Source organism: Tamandua tetradactyla, chromosome X (assembly GCF_023851605.1).
Source record: "Tamandua tetradactyla isolate mTamTet1 chromosome X, mTamTet1.pri, whole genome shotgun sequence".
NCBI classification, from domain to species: domain Eukaryota; kingdom Metazoa; phylum Chordata; class Mammalia; order Pilosa; family Myrmecophagidae; genus Tamandua; species Tamandua tetradactyla.
This window is the reverse complement of record NC_135353.1, coordinates 88,903,790-88,928,767: the sequence shown is the minus strand read 5'-3', so window position 1 is coordinate 88,928,767 and position 24,978 is coordinate 88,903,790. Positions and strand designations below refer to the sequence as shown.

The window sequence follows — 24,978 nt, the reverse complement described above, 5'->3', positions numbered from 1 at the left end:
CTCAAGAGCCCACCAGTAGCCTTTGGTAAATCTGAAGGTGGACCCATATCAGGATGAAATTACATTTTTGGTAGACACTGGGGCAGCTCAATCTTCTGTGAACCACATCCCAAAGGGGATTGAATTCTCTGGTAGCTCCCTCAAAGATTTTGGCAGTAAAAGGGGAAGGATTCAAAGTCCCATTTTCAAACTTACTAATATCTATTGGGAAGGGAGCCAAATTGTAAGTTCCCTGTTATACATTCCATAAACTAGGAGTTATTTCCTGGTAAGAAACCTGATGGCACCCCCGGGACTGGACTTGGAGGTAAGGGATGGCCAAATAGAAGTTGTCTTAGCCTTGTTTATCAAGGAAGATGAGAAAGACATCCAAGAAAAAGTGGGGGTGGGAGAGGGAAAGAAGAGGGTGTTGCAACTTTCCCCTATAAAAATTAAAGTGAAAAAGGAAGGGGAGGTGATTTGTCAAAGACAGTATACCATCCATTGAAGGGGAGACAGGACTTCAGTCCATCATTGAAGGTCTCCTTGGAGATGGGCTCTTACAAACATGTATGTCCCCTTTCATATAATCCCATTCTTTCTGTCCAGAAAGCAGATGGCAGTTGGAGGATGGTACAGGACCTGAAAGCCATCAGTCAAATTGTTCAAGTTAGACACCCCTTGGAACCTTTATACCTTCCTTAGTAGAATCCCCTATCATCACAAGTGGTTCAGTGTAGTAAATCTGAAGGGTACCTTTTCGGCCCACTCTCTTGATGTGGAGAGTAGGACTTATTTGCCTTTGAATGGGAAAATCCTTTCACTGTAAGGAAATAGTCTTACCCCAGGGCTTCACAGTGTCCCCCAATCTCTTTGAGGAGGAACTAGAAAAAGTGTTGGAAAGGTTTTCAATCTCATCTGAAATTACACTTTTACAGTATGTAGAAGATCTTTTAATATCAGGTAAAGAAAAACAGGGGGTTGCCCAGACTATAAAGGACCTGTTGAACTTCCTAGGGGACCAAGAATTAAGGGTATCAAAAAATAAACTAGTTTTTGGAAAAAGAAGTTAAATACTTAGGCCATCTCATAAGTGAATGAAAAGGGAGAACAAATCCAGAGAGAATTCAGGCCACAGTTGGATTGCCTCTTCCCCAGACAAAGAAGAAACCAAGGAAGTTCTTAGGATTAGTGGGGTACTATAGGTTGTGGTAAGATTCTTATGCCTCTCAAACTAAGGGGTTATACCAAAAACTGTTAGAGGAAGAGCCTAACAAATTAAAATGGAGGGATGGTAAAGTAGGAGCCTTGGAAGGGTTCAAAAGGGCACGAGTACAGACTCCTGTTCTAGCTCTCCACTCCCTCAAGAAGCCTTTTCATCTATTTTTATGTAAATAAAGAAACAGCATTAAGGGTAGTAACCCAAACTTGGGGAGACCAAAGTAGACCCATACCTTTCCTTTCTAAGCTTTTGGAAACTGTCTCCAGAGAATGGCCTGGGTGCATTCAAGTGATTGTGGCAACTGCTTCTCTTAGTAGAAAAAAGTGGGAAACTAACCTTTGGAGAGGTATTAGTGGTCAGCACTGCTCATCAGGTCAGGACTATTTTATCCCAAAAGGGAAGGAGGTAGCTGACTGATTCCTGAATCCTGAAGTATGAGGCAATCTTAATGGAGAAGGACGATTTGGTTTTGACCATAGACAATAGCTTGAACCCAGCCTCATGTCTTTGAGAAGGGCTTGACCCCTAGGCAGAAGCCCTTGAACATGATTGTTTGGACTTAATTGAGTATCAAACCCAAATTCAGCTTGAACTGGGGGCTCTCTCCTTACATTCAGGGAAAAGCTCCAGGGTCCTGGAGGGAAAGGGGCACAATGGTTATGCAATTGTAGATGGACTAACTTATGAAGTAAGGAAAGCTAGTTGATTGTGCAATGATTGCTAAACTCAAACTTGTGAGTTGCATGCATTAAACCAAGCCCTCAAATTATTGAAAGGAAAAGATGGTACAGTCTAACAGACTCTAAGTATACCTTTAGGATAGTCCACACTTTTGGAAAAATCTGGGAAGAAAAGGGACTAATTAATAACAAGGAGAAGGAATTGGTCCATGGAGAATTAATAAAACAAGTATTAATTAATCTACTCTTACCAAGGGAAATATCAGTGGTGTACCTAAATGGACACCAGAAAGGCCATACCTTTGAGGCAAAGGACAACAGGTTGGCAGATGAAAAGGCTAAAGAAGCTTCCCTTTGCCCCCCCCATTGAAATTAATTGTCTTAATACCCTCCATTCCGAGAGAATTTGAGGCCCCTGTATTCTCTGAGAAGGAAGTGAAGGAACTGGAACAATTGGGAGCAAGCCCAGACAGTCAGTGGGATGGATCCTCCCAGATGGCAGGCAGGTGTTGAATAAATAGATAATGAGGGGAATATTAGCAGTCTTACATCAGGGAAGTCACTGGGGAGTACAGGCCTTGTGTGACCTTGTTCTTAAACATTTTGGGTGTGTGTAGTCATAGCTAAACAGATATGTGAATGGTGCATAAGTTGTCAAAAGATCAATAAAAAGATTCTAAGGAAACAGGTACAAGGTGGAAGGGAACCAGGCCTCAGGCCATTTCAAAGCATTCAAGTTGATTACACTGAGATACCTCCAGTGGGATGGCTAGAATATATTCTGGTTCTTGTAGACCATCTAACAGAGTGGGTGGAGACATGTCCTCTGGTCTCAGCTACAGCATCAGGAACTTCCAAAATTATCCTTGAACAAATTGTTCCCCACTATAGGTTGGTAGAGAATGTTGATTCTGACAATGGTAGCCAGTTTACCTTCTATTTACTGTGAAGTGTTATGCAAAGCTTAGGCATTGCATGGGATTTTCACACACCCTGGCATCCACCATGCTCAGGAAGGGTGGAAAGAATGAATCAAACCTTAAAGAAGCATCTTACTAAACTGGTTTTAGAAACCAAATTACCTTGGATTAAGTGTCTACCCATACCTCTGCTAAGAATTAGAACCACCCCTAGGAAAGAATTAGGGCTCTCCCCTTATGAAATGCTCTTTGGCCTACCTTTTCTGGGAAGAACTAGAGATCGCCCTTCCTTAAAATCAAAGGACCTCTTCCTTAAGAATTATGTACTGGCTTTGTCATCTACTCTGTCATCCCTCAGGCACCATGGCTTACTGGCCCAGATTGCACCTCTTGAATTTGCTGTCCATCATCTCCAGCTCAGCAGTTGGGTCCTCATCAATTTGTGGAAATAGTCCAAACATCAACTATCCTGGGAAAGATCCTATCAGGTCCTGGTGACAATTGAGACAGCCGACTGGATGGCAGAGAATCTGTCTGGATTACCCAAGTGAAAAGAACAGTACCTGATCCAGATGATAAGTTTGATTCCTGGGAAATAACTCCAACTTTGGACCCTTTAAAAATTACATTAAAGAGACAATAGTTGGGTGATAAAGGGGATTTTCAGATTTGGGGGTTTTGGAGTCCATATTTTAACCTAACATAATTAATAGTGACCCTGGCTAAAGGACAGATGAGAGATTTGAGATCCGATTTAAAAATGAAAATAACTATACTAGTCATAATACTCCAAATTGGGGGTGCAATAAGCCCTGTCAAGTTGATGGTGAGTGTAGCCGAAAGCTTATGGTTTCAAACTGTGCAGTTTAATGCTTGCTGGGTGGTGGACCACAGAAACTCGATGAGTCAGTGATGATTAAGTTGGGAAAATGCATATCTGTGTCCAGAACCCGTAAGAAATTACTGAGGGAAGTTTCTGGGAAGATTCTGGGTGCAGATCCTCTCCCCAACACCAATAATGTCCTTTTTGATTGGCCTTTTTTTTTTACATGGGCAGGCACCGGGAATCAAACCCAGGTCCTCTGGCATGGCAGGCGAGCATTCTTTCCTGCTAAGCCACTGTGGCCCACCCTTGATTGGCCTTTTGATAGCACCAAAAGACCCTCAGCTAGGGGTTAGTTCCCTAATACCAGATGATCCCAAAATTGTCAGGGTGGACAGGACAGAAAACTTCAAGCAAACCATAAGGGCGGGGACAAGGTGCAGAGATACAAATACTTGAGTGGAATGGATCAAATATTCAGTCCAGAGTCTAGACAAAAGCAACTGTTATGCTTACACAACAGGCTGACCCACTGTTCTTATCATGGCCTTCTCTGTGGTTATGGAGGAACATGAAGAGGAGTTCAAGTGCATGGTACTCCTTTTTCAGAATACTATTCCCAGTGAAAATTGTAGTACATTGTTCCCCTTTTCCCCTCCAGTCAGGAGCAGAAAAGTCAAGGCCATACTGGCTTCTCACCTTGGTTCAACAAACCACTCTGCCTGTCTCTCTAGATGGGAGGAAGGACTCCAGGATATTGGGGCCATGGTCTTGCATACCCAAGCATGGGATGTGACTGAGGATAGTACTGGCAATTTCACCAGTTTCACTGCACCATGAGCAGGTCTTTGGTGGTATTGTAGAAAGGGCATCCTCTGACCAGTTTTGCCCAAGAAGTGGAAGGGGAACTGTGCTCTGGTCCAATTGGCCATCCCATTTACCCTGGAATTTAAAAGGAGGAGGATCAAGTTGATTTAGACAGTATAGAGGTATCAAGGGAAATCCCAAATGAATTTAAGGCTAAAAACCAAGTATCTGCAAGATTTAAGTCATTCTTATTCTGGTGGATCACCAGCAACAAAAAATGTTGTGTTTTCATTTCAATTTGCCTTGAGATATTTACAGATTTGCCCTGTAGTTTCTTCCTTGACCCAGGCTGTTTAAGAGTATGTTGTTTAACCTCCATACATTTGTGAATTTTCTAGCCCTCTGCCTATTAGGTCCATGGATTGTGTGTATTTTTTCTATTACCATATGTGCCAATTTGAAAAGATTTATGTACCCTAGAAAAGCCATGTTTTAATCCTAATCAATCTTTTGGGAAAAATCACTTCTTTTAATCCTACCTAATACTATAGGTTGGAAGCTTGATTGGGTTGCCTCCATGGAGATGTGACTCAACAAATTTAGGGCATTAAACTTGATTAGATGGAGACATGTCTCCACCCATTCCATTTTGGATTTGATTAGTTTACTGGAATCCTATAAAAGAAAATTATGGGAGATTCTGAGAGAGCAGAGAATGACACCAGAATGATGAGCCATGAGGAGAACCTGTAAAGCCAGAGATCTTTGGAGATGAAGAAGGAAAATGCCTCCCAAGGAGTTTCATGAAAGAAAAAGCCATAAAAGAAAGCTAGCAGACTTCATCAAGTGCCCTTCCAGCTGAGAGAGAAATCCTGAACATCATTGGCCTTCTTGAGCAAAGGTATTTTTTACTGAATGCCTTGATTTGGACATTTTTATAGAGTTGCTTATAGACTTGTTCAATTGAGACATTTTCTTGGTCTTAGAACTGTAAACTAGCAACTTATTAAATTTCTCCTTTTTAAAAACCATTCCATTTCTGGTATATTGCATTCTAGCAGGTATACATATATACCATGTATGTACAATTTATGCTTTTCCTCTTTAATCACATTGAGTTATATATTTCAATGCTCTAAATTATATTCACAAATTTGTGCTGCCTTCACCTCCATCCAATACCAAATTTTTCCATCTTTTCAAATAAGAATCATGTACATTTTAAGCCTTACCTTCCTATTCCCTTTCTACACCCTGTCTCCTGGTAACTTATAGTCTAGAACCTGAATATGAGTTTGATTAATCAAATTATTTCAAATCATTGAGACCATACAATATTTGTCCTTTTTTGTCTTGTTTATTTCACTCAACATAACAACTTCAAGGAATGTTCATCCATGTTTATATATCAGGACTTCATTCCTTTTTATGGCTGAATAATATTCCATTTTATGTATATACCAGATTTTGCTTACCCATTCATTGGTTGATGGTTACTTCTGTTGCTTCCCTCTTTCAGAAATTGTGTATAATGTTACTCTGAATATTAGTGCAAAAATATTTGTTTGGGTCTCTGCTTTCACTTCTTTTGGGTATATACCTAGAAAGTCAGATTGCCATGGCATACAGTATTTATATACCTAAGCTTCTGAGGTACTGCCAAACTTTATTTCCACAAGCAATCAATGAATGCTCCTATTTTCTGCGTCCTCAACAACAACTGTAATTTTCTGGGGTTTTTCATAGCATCCATTCTAATGAATGTGAAATGGTATCACACATGGTACTGATTTGCATTTCCCTAGTGAAGTTGAGTGTTTATCATGTGGTTTTTGGCCATTTTTATATCTCCTTTAAAGAGATCTCTATTCAAGCCTTCAGTCCATTTTTAAAAATTGGATTCTTTGTCTTTTTGTTCTTCAATTGAAGGATTTCTTTATATATTCTGGAAACTTAAACTTTCATTAGACACATGTTTTCAAAATATTTTCCACATTTTGCTTGTTATCATTTTTCTCTCAAGTTAAAGTTCTTTAGGGCACAAAAGTTTTTAATTTTGATGAGGTCCCATTTAGCTTTTGTTGTTGCTGCTTGTGTTTTGGTGTAACATCTCAGAAGTCATTGCATGACACATAGAACTGAAAACGCTCCCCTACATTTTTTTCTAGGATTTGATTGTCCCTGCTCTAATATTTAGATTTATGATACATTTTGAATTAATTTTTGCATAAGGGGTGAAGTATGTGTCTTTCTTCTGCAAATGAACATCAAGTTTTTCCCAGCACTACTTATTGAAGAGACTATATTTTCCCAATTAGTGGTTATTGGCCCTTTTTCACAAGTCACTAAGGAGAGAAGTGACATCACTAACATGGTGATGTAAACAGCTTATATCCATGCAAATACAACACAAATGTTCACAGCAACTTTATTTACAATAGTCAATAATTCAAAAAAAAAAAAACCAAATGTCCATCAACATCTGAAAGGGTAAACAAACTATAATATATCCATGCAATAAAATATAACAAAAAAGGATAGAAAACAGCTACTGAAATTCTCTCCTTGGAGATCCAATATTAAAAAGGAACAATTCGGAATTATATAGAAATCTGAAGGAGGATATGGACTGGAGAGGGACCCTATAAATCCTGAATTGAAGAAGTAGAAGAACATCAGGTAGGAAATTTCCATCACAAATAGACTGGTCCTCTCCCCTCCCCCTCACTCAGTCTGAAGATGCAGGATAGGCAGAGAAACAACAACAGATCCCTTCCTCAATTCAGACACAGAATATTTAATCACTTATAGCAGTGAGAAAGATGGTCACTTTTGGAGACCTGGGTGACAGGGGAGAACATTTCAAGGCCCAAGGTCAGAGAAAGACAGAGTCTGAGAAAATGTGGACAAAAGCCGTGCCTCCAATCATGGGTCCTTAATCCGTCCCTCACCCCTATGAAAAACAGGAAGTGAGAGTCCTGATCCATGACTGGGGGAAGGTTGAAGACTGTGACAGCTGGAGGTGTACTCTGCCACAAATAAAGTGGGGGACACAGACCAACATTAAACCAGATTTGGGCCAGCAAAGAGAGGCAACAGAAAACCTACTTTTTAAGCTAGACCTGGAGAGAGGCAACTATTGCTCTGAGGACAACTAGGTTATTGAACAGTGTCATCTGTTGGGTTGACACAAAAGTGCAAGATAATCAAATGTCTTTTTTTAATAGACTACAAAGAAAATTAGTTAAGGCTGCCTGGAGTGGGTCTAGACCTTCTTCACAGGAAACCACACCTGTTAAGCTTGAGAAACACAGAGGACTCAGCTATAAAAGCAGTGCATTAATACAAACCCAGGTCTTACAAGACAATGAAAAACAGCAGAATGTTTTCCCACAAACATACATGTACTGTGGGGCCTGGTGCATACTCCTATCCCTGAGGCATGACAGTGAAGGTGCGTGTTTTGGGGAGGAGGCTAGGAAGCAGAATAAATCTAACAACTGGCTCAGGAGAGACATGAACAGATAGAGAACAAATCCAAACAACATGAAAACCCTAGGCAAAAGATATTAAAATAGCCTCTAGAATAAACTAATCAGGAAAATCAGATTCCTCAACAATTATCACTCATCTGATGAAGAATAAAGATATGACCAAATGAAAGAATAAACTATCACCTCAGCTGAGATAAAGGAATTGAAGCAACTAATTAATGATCTTAAAACAGATCTTCTAAATCAATTCAATAAGTTGAAAGAAAATATGGTAAAAGACATTAAGAATATAAAGAAGACACAGGGTGTCCATATAGAAGAACTCAAATGCTTGAAAAAAGAAATGGCAGAAATTATGGAAGCAAAAGGCAAAATAGAAGTGATGAAAAACAAGCATGTGACAGCCGATTTAAAAGGGCAGAAATAAAGATTAATGAACTAGAAGACCAGACATCTGATATTGTACACACAAAAGAATAGTTAGCAGAAAAAAATGGAAAAATTTAAACAATGTCTCAGGGACCTGGATGACAACATGAAGCACAAGAATGTGCATGTTATGGGTGTTCCGGAAGAAAAAGAGAAAGTAAAAGATGCAGAAAGAAAAATGAAGAAAATAATCAATGAAAATTTCTCAGCTCTTATGAAAGATACAAATTACAGGTCCAAAAAGCACAGTGTACCCCAAAAGAAAATAGATACAAATAGACCTTTGCCACTACACTGATTAATCAGATTTTCAAATGTTAAAGACAAGGAGAGAATTCTAAAAGCAGCAAGAGAAAAGTGATCCATCACATAAAAGGGGAGTTTGATAAGATTAAGTGCAGAACTCTCAGCAGAAACTATGGAGGTGAGAAGGCAGTGGGATGATATATTTAAGACACTGAAAGAGAAAAACTGCCACCCAAGAATTGTTTTTGGCATGTGCAGGTTTCAGGAATCAAACCTGGGTCTCTGGCATGGCAGGCAAAAATTCTGCCACTGAACCAGCATTACACCACCCCACCCAAGAATTCTATATCCAGCAAAACTGTCCTTCAAAAACGAGGAAAAGGGAGAGTTTTTTTTACATGCGAAGCTTTTATTTTAGACACGCCAGGAAAGCTATTTCAGAATCAACTACTTTAAAGCAAGCAGCTGTATACAGATAACAAAAGAAGCAACATCTTGTTATGGCTCAGCACACAGCATCCAAAACAAGCAGGAATGAGACAGTGCATACTTATGCAGCATTAAAACCATATGAATAATACACTTACTGCATGGAGGAAGTAAATGGGGTAGTGGTGGAGGAAAAAGTGGAAGTGAAAGGCCAATGTTTCCTAATGACATAAAATTTCTCATTTGATAGCCCCATGGAAGTGCTTCAAATATAGTACATTATGATGTGAATGGTAAGGATGGAAGTAGCTTATCTGTGTACCTACCTAATACTAAGTATGGTCAGCATGTATTTTCATAAGTCTTTCAATGGTAAGTGGGTTTGAGCATCTTTGGAATTTATTGTTTAATCTTGCTACTTAACACAGACTTTGCACTCTCTTGATATACACAATGAATTGTTTGGCACTTTTCTTTTTAAAATAAAATGCTGCATGTTTTATTAAAAATATACACAGAATAATGATCAATATTAAAGGTTTTAATATACTGATGTATAAAAGAATAGTTTAACTAAACACTAGTAATTTAAATAAAGACTTAAGTATATTATAAACTGTAACTAGCAAAATTTAAATATTTAGGTATTTAAACTGAATATTTAAATTTTAGCTAATAAAATCAGTACTGGTACTTTGAAAGGATTACTTATGAGTGACCAATATATAGTTCAGAAGATGCTTTTTGGACATAGTTTTCTGATAGTTCTTATAGGGATTGTTTGATACTATTATGAAGTACAAAAAAGGTAAATGTAGCATTATAAAATCCCTAAAAGACTGGGAATGTTTTACCCTAAAACATTAACTTCCTGTATTATTCCCACTTATACTTCCATGTGATACATTAACTCCTACAGAATGTGATATAATCATACTAAATATGGTTTCAATTTTTTTAAACTATATCAACATTTGAAGACTAAACCATAGTACATATAAGGGCACTGCTTATTTGGACCTAGAATTCCAGCTATTTTCTCTTTGGTAAACATTTCCTATTCTAAGATTAATCACAGATTATTGATAACATATATGTGTTTAAGTTGAAACATTACTCAAAACGTTCAGGTCCTATTTTTTTCAAGAAGAAATTAAATCAGTTGTGGACAGGAATAAGCTGTATCAAGATCACATATAGAATGAAAATAAAACAAAAAAAGGTTAGGGATGGGTCAGGAGAAAATATAATTGTAAGCATATTTGTTCTGAAATAATCTATTACTATTACAAAGGTAACCAGTGTCACCAAGTTGAAGATTTTTTTTCGTAAGAATATCAACTCTCTATTTCCCCTGTAAAATTCTGCACACACAATGAGTAGTCATTTAGTACACAGGGACATTAAAACATTCATAGCATAGCTCCTGCAGGAGATCCACCTGCTCAATGGCCTTGGGGACATTTTTCTTTGATGTTTCCTGAACTTTCCGTCCCAAGCAAAACTCATCCAAAATAAAGTAAGCCTTCTCAAAATCAAAGATGACATCAAGTTCACACACACTGCCAACATACTTGTCAAGTAATTCCACATAAGGATGAATTATTTCTAGGATAATTAGTTCATTGTCCTGATCCTCAACAGCACAACAAAACACAGACTAGAATATCTTTTGTAAACAATCTTCAGATCTCGTACTCAAGGAAGCTTCACATTTTAGGTTTACGTGCGAAAACAGTTTGAACAAGTTCCCTTGTGATCTTTTTCTTCTCTTTGTCTGACACTGGGACATAACATAAGCAGTCCAAGCTTTCCCTGATGACTAAAATGCAACATAAACTGCATTGCATGGCAGAGCTCGGTGAGCAGAAGCTGCTGCAGTGGCTGAGGGGAAACCACAGTCACTGCACTGAGGAGCAGCAGCCGTTTTGCCTAAGAGAGGGGACAAACTCTGAGGGACAGTTTTAATATTTACAAACAGACCCTGGGAGAGTTCATGAACAAAATACCTGCTCTACAAGGAATACTAAAGGGAAGACAACAGGTAGATAGAAAAGACAGGAGGGAGACGTTTGGGGAAGAGTATAGAAATGAAGATTAGCAAGAAGTGTAACTAATAGGGTTAAAAGACAGAAAAAATTAAAGATACAACAGATAAAATCTATAAGGAAAAAGGACTGAAGAAAGTACAACCTTTATGGCAATAACATTAAATATTAATGGATAAAACTCCCCATCTAAAAATATAGACTGGCAGAATGGATAAATAAAACAGGATCCATCTATATGCTGTATAAAAGAAACTCACTTAACACCTGTATATAAAGTAGGCTGAAACTGAAAGATTGGTGTGCTGGTTTGAATTTGGTATGGACCCTACAAAAACCATGTCTTTTAATCCTCATTCAAGATTGCTGGATGGAATCTTATTTACTATTCCCATGGAGATGTGACCCACCCAATTGTGTGTGCTAACTTTTGATTAAATGGTTTCAATGGAGATGTGTCCCTACCTATTCGAGGTGGGGTTGCTTACTGAAGCCCTTTAAGAAAGAACCATTTTGGAAAAAGCTTGAGAGCCCACACAGTCAGAGACTCTCAGAGATGAAGAAGGAAAACACCCCTGGGAGAACTTCATGAAACAAAAAGCCTGGAGAAAAAGCTAGTAGACATTACCATATTTGCCACATGCCTTTCCAGTTGAAAGCAAAACCCTGAACATCATTGGCCTTCTTGAACCAAGGTGTCTTTCCCTGGATGCCTTAGATTGAACATTTCTATAGGCTTGTTTTAATTTAGACATTTTCTCAGCCTTAGAACTGTAAACTAGCAACTTAATAAATTTCTCTTTTTAAAAGCCTTTCTATTTCTGGAACATCACATTCCAGCAGCTTGCAAAGTAGAACAGTTGGAAAAGTTATCCATGCAAATAACAACAATAAAAGAGCAGGGATAGCTATACTAACAACAGGCAAATTAGACTTCAAATGGGAAACAATTAAAAGAGACAAAGAAGGACACTATATATTAATAAAAGGGACAATTCATCAGGAAGACATAGCAATCATAGATAACTGCGCACTGAGCCAGAGTGCTCCAAAATCACTAAGGGAGAATTAGACACTTCTACAATTCTAGTTGGAGACATAAATACAGCACTCTCATCAATGGATAGAACATTTAGAGAGAGGAAGAAAACAGAGATATTGAATAATATGATAAATGAACTAGGCTTAGCAGACATTTACAGAACACTGCACCCACAACAGCAGGATATACATTCTTCTCAAGGGTGAATAGGTCATTCTTTAGAATAAATCATGTTTGGTCACAAAGTAGGTCTCAGTAAATTTTAGAATATCAAAATTATACAAAGCATTTGCTTGTATAACAATGGAATGAAGTTGGAAATCAGTAACAAGCAGAAGCCTGGAAAATTCACAAATTTATTGAGGCTGAACACCACACTGTTAAACAATCAAAGGGTCAAGAAAGAAATTACAAGAGAAATCAGTAAATATCTTAAGGTAAATGAAAATGAGAATACAACATATCAAAACCAATGGGATGCAACAAAGGCAGTGCTAAGAGGGAAATTTATCATCCCCAATGCCTATATTAAAAAAGAGTAAAGAGGGTAGGCCATAGTGGCTTAGCAGACAGAGTTCACACTTGCCATGCCAGACACCCAGGTTCAATTGCCAGTGCCTGCCCATGCAAAAAAAAAAAAAAAAAGAGGAAAGAGCAAAAATAGAAGAATTAACTGCTCTCCTGGAGCAAACAGAGAAAGATCAGCAAACTAACCCCAAAGCAAGGGAAGGAAAGAAATAGCAAAGATTAGAGCAGAAAAATGAGTATGTGAACATGAAAACAAAAGAGAGAATCAATAAAGCCAGAAGTTGGCTCTTTGAGAAGGTCACAAAAATAAATGGACCCTTAGTTAGGCTGACAAAGAAACAAAGAGAGAGGATGAAAATAAATTAAATCACAAATGGGAGGGGGACATAACAGATATAAAGTGGATAATGAGAGGGTACTATGCTAACAAACTAGAGAACATTGAAGAAATTGGCAATATCCTAGAAAAGCAAGAACAACCAAAACTGATTCAAGAAGAAATAGAAGACCTCATCAAACCATCACAAATAATGTGGCTGTCTAAATCATCAAAAAATTCCAAAAAATAAAAGTCCATGACCAATGGCTTCATATGTGAATTCTAACAGTCAAAAAAGAATTAGTATGAATTATCCTCAAACTCTTCAAGAAAATTGAAGGGGAGGGAATGCTACCTAGCTCATTCTAGGAAATCAACATCACCCTCATACCAAAGCCAGACAAAGATACCACAAGAAAATAAAATTACAGACCAATCTCTTTAATGAATATAGATGCAAAGATACTCAACAAAATACTTCCTAATCGAACTCAGCAGCACAACAAAAGAACAATACACCATGCCCAAGAGGTTTTATCCCAGTTATGCAAGGGTGGTTCAACACAAGAAAATCAATTAATGTAATACAGCACATCAATAAATTATAGAGGAAAAAACACATGTTCATCTCAATTGATGCAGTAGAGCTATTTGTCAAAATTCTGCATCCTTTCTTGATGAAAACATTCCAAAGCATAAGAATAGAAGGAAGCCTCAACAACATAAAGGAAATATAAGAAAAACCCACAGCTAACATCATATTCAATGGGGAAAGACTAAAAGCTTTCCCTCTAAAATCAAGAACAAGGCAAAGAGGACACTGTCACTGTTGTTAGTCAACATTGTGCTTGATGTTCTAGCTGATGCAATTAGACAAGAAAAGAAATAAGAGGCACCCAAACTGGTACAGAAGAAGTAAAACTCTCACTGTTTGCAGTTGACATACTCTGTATGTAGAAATTCTAAAAATCTACATAAAGCTTCTAGAGCTAATAAATGAGTACAGCAAACTGGCAGGATATAAGATCAACACATAAATTAATAGTGTTTCTATATACCAAAAATGACAAATGTGAGGAGGAAATCAAGAAAAATATTCCACTTAAGATAGCAACAAAAAGAATCAAATTTATAGGAGTAAACTTAGCCAAGGACATAAAAGGCCTATACATAGAAAATAAAAAGGTGTGCAAAAAAAAGTCAAGGAAGACCTAAATAAATGGAAGGACATACCATGCTTATGTCTTAGAAGACTAAATATAGTTAAGATGTCAATTCTTCCATAATTGAGTTATAGATTCAATGCAATCCCAAGTAAAATTCCAACTACTTACTTTACAAAAATAGAAAAAATAAGAATCGAATTTATATGGAATGGCAGGGTGCCCCCAAATAGCTAACAATATCTTGAGAAAGAAAAATGAAGTGAGAGGTCTCACACTAATGACTTTAAAGGATATTATAAAGCTACAATGGCCCAAACAGTATGGTACTGACCAGTGGAATCAAATTGAGTGTTCAGAGGTGGACCCTCACATGTACAGCCAATTGTTCTATGATACAGCAGTCAAGTCAACTCACCTGGGACAGGGCATCCTCTTTAACAAATGGTGCTTGGAGAATTGGATATACATATCCAAAAGAAAGAGGACCCCTACCACGTACCTTATACAAAAATTAAATGGATCAAATATCTAAATATTAGAGCTAGGACCATAAAACTTTTAGAAGGAAATGTATTGAAATATCTTTTTTAAAGGAATAAGGACTGAAGTTTATTAAAGAGTTTATAAAAAAAAATAGGGTACACATTAGAGAGGTTAACATGGATGTGCCCACAGGAGGGGCACACACTGAGTGGAGTGGGCTAGCTTGTTTTATAGGAAAGTTTTGTTGGTAGCAAGTTTCCACTGTAACCTTTGAATGCTATGTGCCTTCTTTGTTCTAGAAGGAGATAGCTAGCAAAATTAGTGGTTCATTACTTACCTAAAATTTGTTTTTGGGAAAATAGTTAACAACCTTTATGACCTTATGGTTCCTATCATTAAGTAAGAGTCTGATTTGGCACCAGAATTTTGCAAGCTTTTATGGTTTGGGGAGGTTTGGGGGTTTTAGGGAAATTTTTGTCTCAGGAAGTTTGCAGCTCTGTATTAGTTCCCTTGGAGCTGAATGAGAAACAAAGGATTTGCAGTTGTCTGTTAACTCTTTCAGAGCTGATAGGAAACCAGACCCTTATAAGGGGTTGCTCTAGTTTATCTTGCTTCAATCTCATCCCCTTGAAAGAGTTAAATCCCTTTAATCTTAAAGGGATTTTTAATATTTTCACAGAGTTAAAAGAGTACATGTAGGAATGTACATAATTGCTGGCATTGTTGGAAGGGCTGGGGGATATTGGAAAATGCAAAAACATTATTATATTACAATCTACCCTGTCCCAGCACTCTTACAATCTTTCTGCCAACTCTTCTGCATAATTGCCCAACCCTGGGAATGGGAAATTAACAGTTTGTAAAGTTGAAAAATGAGATTACAATAGCATCTGGGGGAAAGGCAAGCATGCTTTGGTATGCTTAGAGTTCCTTTGCACCCCATTCATTTATTTTGTAATATAATTATATCCCAGTTATACTTAAATATGGACAGCCATCCTATGTGATGGTGTGCAGTTGAACCAGAGGAGTTTTGGTGCCCAGGATGCCACCTTTAGCAATTATTCAGATTGTGTTGTCACAAATAGATGTCACAGACAGGCAGGTTCTGTTTCAATGTATCTAACAATAGAGATAATATATAGAACAGAGAGGGAACAGTCATAGAGAGTATTAGAACTATGTAGCTGCCACTTTGGGAGACATTGGTGATTGCGAGTTATTATTGAATTAGTTCAGTTAACTGAAATCAGTGGAAGAATATTCTATGGAAGGCTAGATTTACCTGAAGGTGGGATATATTTGCAAAATACTTTAGTTAAAACACAGGTTTAATTTCTTTTTCTAACAAAACTAATGCTAGGTTACTTAACAAGTAGAACATACTTTATATACTTGCCTTGCTTCTTTTAAAAGTCTGTTTTTGTTGAAGATGAGTTTCTGATTTGTAGTTTACTGAAAACACTTTTAGAGAAGCATTAGCGTGAAGCAAAGTAGTTGACAAGAAAATTTGATTATAACACTGTACATTTTTTAATGCAACTTAATGAATTTACCTATTTTAGTACTTAATTTTTTTAAGGTGAGAGAAATCTTTTGCAACTGTTTGGAATAAAGAGATTGGTCTTGGGTTGGACTTTAAGAAAATAAAATGTTAAAGGCAGTCAGGTTTGAAACAAATTCTGGTTTTCTATTTAATTGAAGTTGAGGAAAAGGCAGCTTTTTTTAAGTAAGAAGTTTTGTTTCGAACAACTAAGGGTATGCTAACATTAACACAGACACAAGAAGCTATTTTGACAAACCATATATTTTGTGCTTTTTATACTGACTACTTAAGAAAAACTTTTTACTAAAGATAGAATGATAATTAAGAAAACTTTGTCATATCAAGAGAAAATTAAGTTGTAGTTTTGTATTAATATCTTGCCTAATAAGATACTATCAAACTCTTCTTAAACTTGACCATAATTTCTCTTTTTGCATTCTACAGTCTTCCATATCCATTTAAGTTTTGTCCTACATTTCCTCATTCTGTAATAACCATTCATTTGATCATAGGACAAAATCATATTCTTTTACTTTTATTAAAAAAGAACATTTTTTATATCCTTCATACTTGAATTACCAAAAAATTTCAGAATCTGTCTCTGCACAAACATCTTACAGCATACAATTATCATGAAAATAAAACTCATCAAAATATACTTAATGAATTTTGAACCAGTAAGAGTATTTCTATTTGCTACTTAGTTGCTGCCTTTTTATACTTACTTTTTAATGTTTTAGTCTGGGCTTACATCTCAGTGGGTGAAACTGAAATTATAGCTTGGATTCTCTCAAATGACAAAGGGTGCTCCCCTGAGGTGAGGACAAACTCAAGGTAAAGAATTTTGCAAGACAATTTGAGCCAGAGAAGGTGAAACTAAGTAACCTCATTGAGCTAGGAAATTAAGGGTGGTAATTGTGTCCTTTAAGTGGCCTTACCTCATAGGACTGCATATTAGTAAATCATCTATATACTGAAGGAGAGAGCTAGACTCCAAATGCAGGAAGGCTATGTCCTATACTGGTGCATTCCCAAAATGATGAGGACTGTCCCTGATCACTTGGGTTAGGACTGTCCAGGTGAGGTAGGCTGGGACTCTGTCCCTGGGTCCTTGCCATTCAAAGACAAATAAAATTGAGAATATGGGTGTAAAGGTATACAGAAGAAAGCATCTTTTTTTTTATTAATTAAAAAAAATTAACTAACACAACATTAGAAATCAATTCATTCTACATATGCAATCAGTAATTCTTAATATCATCACATAGGTGTATGGTCATCATTTCTCAGTACATATGCATCGATTTAGAGAAAGAAATAGCACGACAACAGAAAAAGAAATAAAGTGATAACACAGAGAAAACACAAATAAAAATAAAAAGTACAAAACTATATAAGAGAAAGAAAAAAAAGAACAAAAAAAAACTATAGATCAGATGCAGCTTCATTCAGCGTTCCAACATAATTACATTACAGTTAGGCAGTATTGTGCTGACCATTTTTTTCTTTTTTTTTTTTTTTTTTTTAGACATCATACCATTCTACATATGCAATCAGTAATTCTTAACATCATCACATAGATGCATGATCATCGTTTCTTAGTACATTTGCATCGGTTTAGAAGAACTAGCAGTATAACAGAAAAAAATATAGAATGTTAATATAGAGAAAAAAAATAAAAATAATAAGAAGAACAAAACAAACAAAACAAAGCAAAACAAGAACCTATCGCTCGGATGCAGCTTCGTTCAGTATTTTAACATGATTACTTTACAATTAGGTATTATTGTGCTGTCCATTTTTGAGTTTTTGTATCTAGTCCTATTGCACAGTCTGTATTCCATCAGCTCCAATTACCCATTATCTTACCCTGTTTCTAACTCCTGCTGAACTCTGTTACCAATGACATATTCCAAGTTTATTCTCGAGTGTCGATTCACATCATTGGGACCATACAGTATTTGTCTTTTAGTTTTTGGCTAGACTCACTCAGCATAATGTTCTCTAGGTCCATCCATGTTATTACATGCTTCATAAGTTTATCCTGCCTTAAAGCTGCATAATATTCCATCGTATGTATATACCACAGTTTGTTTAGCCACTCGTCTGTTGATGGACATTTTGGCTGTTTCCATCTCTTTGCAATTGTAAATAACGCTGCTATAAACATTGGTGTGCAAATGTCTGCTTGAGTTTTTGCCCTTAATTCCTTTGAGTAGATTCCCAGCAATGGTATTGCTGGGTCGTATGGCAATTCTATATTCAGCTTTTTGAGGAACCGCCAAACTGTTTTCCACAGTGGTTGCACCATTTGGCATTCCCACCAACAGTGGATAAGTGTGCCTCTTTCACCACATCCTCTCCAGCACTTGTCATTTTCTGTTTTGTTGATAATGGCCATTCTGGTGGGTGTGAGATGATATCTCATTGTGGTTTTGATTTGCATTTCTCTAATGGCCAGGGACATTGAGCATCTCTTCATGTGTCTTTTGGCCATTTGTATTTCCTCCTCTGAGAGGTGTCTATTCAAGTCTTTTTCCCATTTTGTAATTGGGTTGGCTATCTTTTTGTTGTTGAGTTGAACAATCTCATTATAAATTCTGGATACTAGACCTTTATCTGATATGTCGTTTCCAAATATTGATTCCCATTGTGTAGGCTGTCTTTCTACTTTCTTGATGAGGTTCTTTGATGCACAAAAGTGTTTAATTTTGAGGAGTTCCCATTTATTTATTTCCTTCTTCAGTGCTCTTGCTTTAGGTGTAAGGTCCATAAAACCGCCTCCAATTGTAAGATTCATAAGATATCTCCCAACATTTTCCTCTAACTGTTCTATGGTCTTAGACCTAATGTTTAGATCTTTGATCCATTTTGAGTTAACTTTTGTGTAGGGTGTGAGAGATGGGTCTTCTTTCATTCTTTTGCATATGGATATCCAGTTCTCTAGGCACCATTTATTGAAGAGACTGTTCTGTCCCAGGTGAGTTGGCTTGACTGCCTTATCAAAGATCAAATGTCCATAGATGAGAGGGTCTATATCTGAGCACTCTATTCGATTCCATTGTTCGATATATCTATCTTTATGCCAATACCATGCTGTTTTGACCACTGTGGCTTCATAATATGCCTTAAAGTCAGGCAGTGCAAGACCTCCAGCTTCGTTTTTTTTCCTCAAGATGTTTTTAGCAATTCGGGGCACCCTGCCCTTCCAGATAAATTTGCTTATTGGTTTTTCTATTTCTGAAAAATACGTTGTTGGGATTTTGATTGGTATTGCATTGAATCTGTAAATCAATTTAGGTAGGATTGACATCTTAACTATATTTAGTCTTCCAATCCATGAACACGGTATGCCCTTCCATCTGTTTAGGTCTTCTGTGATTTCTTTTAGCAGTTTTTTGTAGTTTTCTTTATATAGGTTTTTTGTCTCTTTAGTTAAATTTATTCCTAGGTATTTTATTCTTTTAGTTGCAATTGTAAATGGGATTCGTTTCTTGATTTCCCCCTCTGCTTGTTCATTGCTAGTGTATAGAAATGCTACAGATTTTTGAATGTTGATCTTGTAACCTGCTACTTTGCTGTACTCATTTATTAGCTCTAGTAGTTTTGTTGTGGATTTTTCCGGGTTTTCGACGTATATTATCATATCATCTGCAAACAGTGATAGTTTTACTTCTTCCTTTCCAATTTTGATGCCTTGTATTTCTTTTTCTTGTCTAATTGCTCTGGCTAGAACCTCCAACACAATGTTGAATAATAGTGGTGATAGTGGACATCCTTGTCTTGTTCCTGATCTTAGGGGGAACGTTTTCAATTTTTCCCCATTAAGGATGATATTAGCTGTGGGTTTTTCATATATTCCCTCTATCATTTTAAGGAAGTTCCCTTGTATTCCTATCCTTTGAAGTGTTTTCAACAGGAAAGGATGTTGAATCTTGTCAAATGCCTTCTCTGCATCAATTGAGATGATCATGTGATTTTTCTGCTTTGATTTGTTGATATGGTGTATTACATTAATTGATTTTCTTATGTTGAACCATCCTTGCATACCTGGGATGAATCCTACTTGGTCATGATGAATAATTCTTTTAATGTGTTGTTGGATACGATTTGCTAGAATTTTATTGAGGATTTTTGCATCTATATTCATTAGAGAGATCGGCCTGTAGTTTTCTTTTCTTGTAATATCTTTGCCTGGTTTTGGTATGAGGGTAATGTTGGCATCATAGAATGAATTAGGTAGTTTTCCCTCCACTTCGATTTTTTTGAAGAGTTTGAGGAGAGTTGGTACTAATTCTTTCTGGAATGCTTGATAGAATTCACATGTGAAGCCGTCTGGTCCTGGACTTTTCTTTTTAGGAAGCTTTTGAATGACTGCTTCAATTTCTTTACTTGTGATTGGTTTGTTGAGGTCATCTATGTCTTCTTGAGTCAAAGTTGGTTGTTCATGTCTTTCCAGGAACCCGTCCATTTCCTCTAAATTGTTGTATTTATTAGCGTAAAGTTGTTCATAGTATCCTGTTATTACCTCCTTTATTTCTGTGAGGTCAGTAGTTATGTCTCCTCTTCCATTTCTGATCTTATTTATTTGCATCCTCTCTCTTCTTCTTTTTGTCAATCTTGCTAAGGGCCCATCAATCTTATTGATTTTCTCATAGAACCAACTTCTGACCTTATTGATTTTCTCTATTGTTTTCAATTTCATTTATTTGTGCTCTAATCTTTGTTATTTCTTTCCTTTTGCTTGCTTTGGGGTTAGCTTGCTGTTCTTTCTCCAGTTCTTCCAAATGGATAGTTAATTCCTGAATTTTTGCCTTTTCTTCTTTTCTGATATAGGCATTTAGAGCAATAAATTTCCCTCTTAGCACTGCCTTTGCTGCGTCCCATAAGTTTTGATATGTTGTGTTTTCATTTTCATTCGCCTCGAGGTATTTGCTAATTTCTCTAGCAATTTCTTCTTTGACCCAGTCGTTGTTTAGGAGTGTGTTGTTGAGCCTCCACGTATTTGTGAATTTTCTGGCACTCTGCCTATTATTGATTTCCAACATCATTCCTTTATGGTCCGAGAAAGTGTTGTGTAAGATTTCAATCTTTTTAAATTTGTTAAGACTTGCTTTGTGACCCAGCATATGGTCTATCTTTGAGAATGATCCATGAGCACTTGAGAAAAAGGTGTATCCTGCTGTTGTGGGATGTAATGTCCTATAAATGTCTATTAAGTCTAGTTCATTTATAGTAATATTCAGATTCTCTATTTCTTTGTTGATCCTCTGTCTAGATGTTCTGTCCATTGATGAGAGTGGTGAGTTGAAGTCTCCAACTATTATGGTATATGAGTCTATTTCCCTTTTCAGTGTTTGCAGTATATTCCTCACGTATTTTGGGGCATTCTGATTCGGTGCGTAAATATTTATGATTGTTATGTCTTCTTGTTTAATTGTTCCTTTTATTAGTATATAGTGTCCTTCTTTGTCTCTTTTAACTGTTTTACATTTGAAGTCTAATTTGTTGGATATTAGTATAGCCACTCCTGCTCTTTTCTGGTTGTTATTTGCATGAAATATCTTTTCCCAACCTTTCACTTTCAACCTATGTTTATCTTTGGGTCTAAGATGTGTTTCCTGTAGACAGCATATAGAAGGATACTGTTTTTTAATCCATTCTGCCAATCTGTGTCTTTTGATTGGGGAATTCAGTCCATTGACATTTAGTGTTATTACTGTTTGGATAATATTTTCCTCTAACATTTTGCCTTTTGTATTATATATATCATATCTGATTTTCCTTCTTTCTACACTCTTTTCCATATCTCTCTCTTCTGTCTTTTTGTATCTTACTCTAGTGCTCCCTTTAGTATTTCTTGCAGAGCTGGTCTCTTGGTCACAAATTCTTTCAGTGACTTTTTGTCTGAGAATGTTTTAATTTCTCCCTCATTTTTGAAGGATAATTTTGCTGGATATAGGAGTCTTGGTTGGCAGTTTTTCTCCTTTAGTATTTTAAATATATCATCCCACTGTCTTCTAGCTTCCATGGTTTCTGCTGAGAAATGTACACAAAGTCTTATTGGGTTTCCCTTGTATGTAATGGATTGTTTTTCTCTTGCTGCTTTCAAGATCTTCTCTTTCTCTTTGACCTCTGACATTCTAACTAGTAAGTGTCTTGGAGAACGCCTATTTGGGTCTAATCTCTTTGGGGTGCGCTGCACTTCTTGGATCTGTAATTTTAGGTCTTTCATAAGAGTTGGGAAATTTTCAGTGAAAATTTCTTCCATTAGTTTTTCTCCTCCTTTTCCCTTCTCTTCTCCTTCTGGGACACCCACAACACGTATATTTGTGCGGTTCATATTGTCCTTGAGTTCCCTGATACCCTGTTCAAATTTTCCCATTCTTTTCCCTATAGTTTCTGTTTCTTTTTGGAATTCAGATGTTCCATCCTCCAAATCACTAATTCTATCTTCTGTCTCTTTAAATCTATCATTGTAGCTATCCATTATTTTTTCTATGTTTGCTACTTTATCCTTCACTTCCATAAGTTCTGTGATTTGTTTTTTCAGTTTTTCTATTTCTTCTTTATGTTCAGCCTATGTCCTCTTCATGTCCTCCCTCAATTTATCGATTTCATTTTTGAAGAGGTTTTCCATTTCTGTTCGTATATTCAGCATTAGTTGTCTCAGCTCTTGTGTGTCATTTGAGCTATTGGTTTGTTCCTTTGACTGAGCCATATTCTCAATCTTTTGAGCGTGGACAGTTATCTTCTGCTGCTGGCATCTGGGCATTTATTCAGATTTCTCTTGGTGTTGGACCCAGCAAGGTTGTAATATTTTTCTGTGAAATCTCTGGGATCTGTTTTTCTTATCTTGCCCAGTATGTGGCGCACGTGGCACACGTTTGTCTCAAGTGTTTGGAATGGGTCTCCCCCAGTCACTGATCTCCGTGGCCTGGGGATTTCGGATCCAATTCTCTCCGTTGGTTCAGGGGCCGCGCGTGGTGGGGGCGTCAGCTGCCGCGGCTTGAGGGGACCCTGTGGCTGGTTGCGGGCCGCAGCAGGCCTGGGGGATTCCCCACCAGACCAGGAAGCCTCCCGTGGCAGGGGGGCTACCGCTGCTTGGATAGCCCTCCTATCCGAGACTCGTATCCGCGGACTTGAAGCAGAGACTCGAAGCCGCCCGCAAAAGAGGGGTGCCGCCTGCCTCGGCTTGGGAAACTTGCTTCTCCAATACTCTCAGCCGGCCCGGAAAGGAGGGAGGGAGTAGCTCGGACCACTGCAGCTGCCGCTGATCGGGAAATCACGCGCCGCTCGGGGGTCTCACCGCAGCCGAGTCTCGCAGTCAGTCTAGCCAGCCCAGACTTTGGATAGCCCTCTGATCTGAGATTCGTAGCCGCGGACTCAAAGCCGAGACTCGAAGCCGCCCGCAGAAGAAGGGCGCCGCCTGCCTCGGCTTGGGAAACTTGCTTCTCCGATACTCTCAGCCGGCCCGGGAAGGAGGGAGGGATTAGCTTGGACCGCCGCAGGTGCGGCTGCTCGGCAAATCACACACTGCTCGGGGGTCTCGCCGCAGCCAAGAGTCGCAGTCAGACTTGCCAGCCCAGACTTTGTATAGCCCTCTGATCCGAGACTCGTAGCTGCGGACTCGAAGCCGAGACTCGAAGCCGCCCGCAAAAGTGTGGCGCCGGCCACCTTGGCTGGGAAGCTTGTCTCTCCGAGTCTCTCAGCCAGCCCAGGAAGGAGGGAGGGATTAGCTCGGACCGCCGCAGCTGCGGCTGCTCGGGGGTCTCACCGCAGCCAAGTCTCGCAATCAGACTTGCCAGCCCAGACTTGGGATAGCCCTCTGATGCGAGACTCGTAGTCGCGGACTCGAAGCTGAGACTCGAAGCCGCCCGCAAAAGTGTGGCGCCGGCCGCCTTGGCTGGGAAGCTTGTCTCTCCGCGTCCCTCAGCCAGCCCGGGAAGGAGGGAGGGATTAGCTCGGACCGCCGCAGCTGCGGCTGCTCGGGAAATCACCCGCCGCTCGGGGATCTCACTCACCGCAGCCGAGTTTCGCAGTCAGAGTAACCAGCCCAGACTGGGTTACGCTGTGTGTCCATTCCCTGCTGTAGCCCCGGGAGCTGTTCTGTACTGTTTCTGTTCACCTATTAGTTGATTTGGAGTCGGAGGAACTAAGACGCATGTACCTTACTAAGACGCCATCTTGGATCCCCCCAGAAGAAAGCATCTTTTAAATAAAAAAATGAATACCACAGGGTGGAGCTTGGGATTTTATTGAAGAGGGTGCAAGGTTTAGGTAAGATAGGGTGAAGGAGAATGACAAGATGGTTTATGGCTATAAGATCTTGCAGTAACTGGTACGACCCATTTGACTTTTTAAGGGACAGAATGGGAGTGTAACAGGAGGACCTACAAGAGATAAGAAGTCCTGCTTTTAAGAATTTTTGGATGAGAGGTTGAATATTTTGATGCCCTCCTGCTTCAGGAGACACTATTTTTTTTTTCTCCCTAGGAAAGGCAGGTCCCTTTTGTATTGAATTGCAATAGAAGGGATGTGAGTTGCTTTCCCAGGCATGTCTGCTTCCCAGACTTTAGGGTTCACCTGACATTTTAGCTATGAGGGGAGGAACTCTAGTGTGCTTTCAGTCCCAGTTAAGGCCATACTTAATGCTACAACATTTTCACTGGGGATTTCGGTTTCCAGTTTTGTCAAACAGCCTATTATTTGGATTTGAGCAACTAATGCCTTCAATATATCCTTTACTAGAAGTGGGGTAGGATATTCTGGTATCATTAAAAACTGATGACTTAAAAAATACCAATTTGGCAGGGG

At 38.2% G+C, this 24,978-nt stretch overlaps 1 protein-coding gene and 1 pseudogene across 1 annotated transcript in view; one reads left to right on the top strand and one right to left on the bottom strand.

Annotated features, from left to right (window-relative positions):
* SH3BGRL (SH3 domain binding glutamate rich protein like) overlaps positions 1 to 24,978 on the top strand; it is a 302,360-nt gene that overhangs the window by 165,602 nt on the left and 111,780 nt on the right. The window lies entirely within an intron of this gene.
* On the bottom strand, positions 10,417 to 10,874 carry LOC143670434 (AP-1 complex subunit sigma-2 pseudogene; annotated as a pseudogene).